Genomic DNA, 2612 nt, shown 5'->3' with positions numbered 1-2612 from the left:
AAGCCTCTTTAAAAAAAAAAAAAAAAAAAAAAAAAAGTTTTCTTGCAGGATTTCATGGAATAGATTATCAATGACCTTATGAGTCTCTTTGCCTTCTGGGATACCAATTATCCAGATGTTTGGATCTTTGATCATATCTAGTATTTCTTAAATATTATTCTCATTTTGGGGGGGGCAATTTTCTCAGTCTTTGTGGTGGATTTTTCTAGGTCAGCAATGTTATCTTCTATGTCTGAGATTCTATTTTCTGTATGGTCTAGTCTGTTTTTAATACTTTCAAGGGAGATTTTGACTTCTTGTATTCTAACCTTCATCTCTAACAGATCCATTTGATTCTTTTTTAAAGTGTGTAATTCCTCTTTTAGCTCTTGCAAGAATTTCCTCACCTCTTGGAACTCATCAGCTCCTTTCTCCTGCCTCTTCTTCAGTTCCTTGTCTCTCTTCTCTTCCATCTCTGTAAGCTTCATCATTATGAATACTCTAAATTCTTTATCAGACATTTCCATGATTTCCGTGTGGATAAAAAGGAATTATTTTTTTTCCTTGGAGGAGAGGTATTTTCTTGCTTTCCCATATTTTTTGTGGCCCTGAGGTGATTTCTAGTCATCTGATGGATGGTGTGTTTCTTCCTAATTCTTGAAGTTCAATCTGAGTGTTTAGGAACATGCAGAAAGAAATGATCTGGCATCTCTTTGCTGTTCCGTTTTCATCCCTTTGTGCAGCAGATTCAGTGGATATTGAGGAATATGTCAACCCTAATAGTGTTTGGATGTTTGGCTATGGCTCCCTTAGATCCATCTAGAAACACAGAGAATGGAGATTGAGGAGCAGAGTGATGAGATAAAAGAAAAAGAAATGGAAACAGAGAGGGGGGGGGAAGGAAAACAAACAAAAAACCCCAAAGAAACAGAGAAAAAAAGAAGAAAAAAATTTCACGCAAATTTATAAGTTCTCAGGAGCCATGGAAGAGTCTTCTGAAGGCCTGCCCCTTGCCTCTCCTGGATGGGTGGGGGAAAGGGGATTATTAGCAAAATAAAGGAGGGGCTGAAAGCCAGGAGAATACTTTACCTTAAAAAAATTTTAAAAAGGAAAAATTACAAAAAAAAGAGAAGACAGAGACAGAGGCAGAGAGAGACAGAGACAGAAATAGAGAAAAGTCTAGAGGAGTTCCCTACCACTCGAGTTTGTGAACTGGAGGCTGAATTATCAGTAGGAAATCTTCATTTCTTTTTTTTCCCTGAAATCACAAGTTCTCAGGATCCATGGAGGAGTCTTTTCCTGAAGGCCTGCTCCTTGCCTCTTCCTGAGTGGGTAAAAATTAAACTATATTTGAAACAAATATGACAATGTGAAATTTGAACTCAAGAAAGTAGAAAGATTTAGAATAGGAGAGGGAGTCTAATGAAATTATTGAAAAGCTGATTGCTACCTAGCCAATTCAGCTGCAATGGCTCACAAAAGGAAAGAAAAAAGGTCAAATCCAAGTTAATTTTGCTGTGAGAATACTTGAAATAAAAAAGTATTGCTTCAGTCTATTTTGACATACAGTCTCATCTGCTCTTTGAGGGACTATTCAAAAAGTTTTTATTTTATACATATTTAAAATTTTAATTTATAGCAAATAAGATAGACAAACAAGATAGTTCATTGAACTAGGAAAAAGAAAAAATTTAAAATGTCTAACAACTGATTGTACCTTAAAATGTATGCTGAGTTTTCCATCTGGATGGCATGTCGTTCTCTGTACTGATGCGATCCAGGCAAGCCCATGCTTCTTAGAAATACAGCCTATCTTTACCGACTTTTTCCTATGCAAATATTCAGTCTAGTGTAGAAACTACAGAGCAAAAAAAGTTTATATATTAAAGCACAATTTAGTCTTTTTAAGTAAGAGCTAAAATGATGTTTTATATTGTCATTTTATTTGAACCACAGAGTCCGACTTAGGGATTCTTTGAAATCTACATGTAGTCACAGACCTGGATAGCTGTATGAGCATGGGTGGATCAAAGCAGTGTGGTTTTTTTTTAGATGGAAAAAAAGCTAATTAAATTGCTATCATTTCTCAATCAACAGAGAATAGCCAATGATTGATTTGGAAAGGAGGGGGAGCCTTTCCTAAGCTGGTTCTAATTTTTTTTTTTATTAGATCTGTCTCCTGATGATTAACACAGAAATTCCTCTACCAATTATGGACTCTCTTATAAATGAGTCTTATAATTTACAGCTTTCCAGAAGCAGCTTCAACTCAAACTTGTGTGTAATTCACTCTTCTGGTTCATATCCACTGCATCTCCCTCACCTTTCCCCCACCCCCAATCCAGCCTCTTACATGTATTTAATGCTCTACGCAGCATGTTTCCCGAGTCAGATAGACTGGCATGACATGCTGAGTATAGTGCTGGCTTCCAAAGATCCATTCTGATGGCAAATAGGGATATGCCTAATAAAGTAACTCCACAGGTCAGTTTCTACTCTTTCTTTCGCTTGCTTGCTTGCTTGCTTGCTTTCTTTCTTTCTTTCTTTCTTTCTTTCTCTTTCTCTCTTTCTCTCTTTCTCTCTTTCTCTCTTTCTTTCTTCTTTCTTCTTTCTTTCTTTCTTTCTTTCTTTCT

At 36.2% G+C, this 2612-nt stretch overlaps 1 long non-coding RNA gene across 3 annotated transcripts in view; it reads left to right on the top strand.

Moving 5' to 3' along the window:
* The window catches only part of LOC114008257 (uncharacterized), a 26155-nt gene that overhangs the window by 17174 nt on the left and 6369 nt on the right, over positions 1-2612 (top strand). Inside the window, exon 5 of one of the 3 annotated variants that reach the window (XR_003549812.1) lies at positions 2150-2551. The exons of the other annotated variants lie outside the window; for them this stretch is intronic. This is a non-coding gene — a long non-coding RNA (uncharacterized LOC114008257). Of the gene's footprint in view, positions 1-2149; positions 2552-2612 lie in introns of those variants that run through there. 3 annotated transcript variants of the gene reach the window in all.

This window comes from Tupaia chinensis, unplaced genomic scaffold, assembly GCF_000334495.1.
Source record: "Tupaia chinensis unplaced genomic scaffold, TupChi_1.0 Scaffold000315_1, whole genome shotgun sequence".
Lineage (NCBI taxonomy): Eukaryota > Metazoa > Chordata > Mammalia > Scandentia > Tupaiidae > Tupaia > Tupaia belangeri.
Note: the sequence above shows the minus strand (reverse complement) of the source record. Positions and strands in the feature narration are given on the sequence as shown.